The following is a 381-nucleotide window of genomic DNA, read 5'->3' on the forward strand; positions in this document are numbered from 1 at the left end:
CTCCGGAGCAAACTAATGTATGCAGTAGCCAAATCGCTCGCTCACAACTTTCATGCCAGTAGCTCACAAAGTAGAATTTTTGCTCACGAGACTCCTCAGCTTAGAGGGAACATTGGTGGTGGGGGGACCCGGTAACTTTCCTCGGCCGGAGGCGGCGGCCTGCTTGGGAGGGTGGACTATGTCTCTATACCCCGCAGAGGTCTGTCTCCCCTCCCCTCCCCCGAAGTCTCCAGGAAGGACCCGCCCCAGAGTTGGCAACGCGATTGCCTTTGGGCCGCTTTTGGCACAGGGATGGCCTCTCTGTCCCCGCCCGCCGCGCGTAAAGACGCGCGCCGCCCCCGGAGCTCCTGCCCGCCCTTGGCCGCTTTCCACGCCCGGCTG

This window comes from Gekko japonicus, unplaced genomic scaffold (genome assembly GCF_001447785.1).
Source record: "Gekko japonicus isolate JY-2015 unplaced genomic scaffold, Gekko_japonicus_V1.1 scaffold5930, whole genome shotgun sequence".
NCBI lineage: Eukaryota > Metazoa > Chordata > Lepidosauria > Squamata > Gekkonidae > Gekko > Gekko japonicus.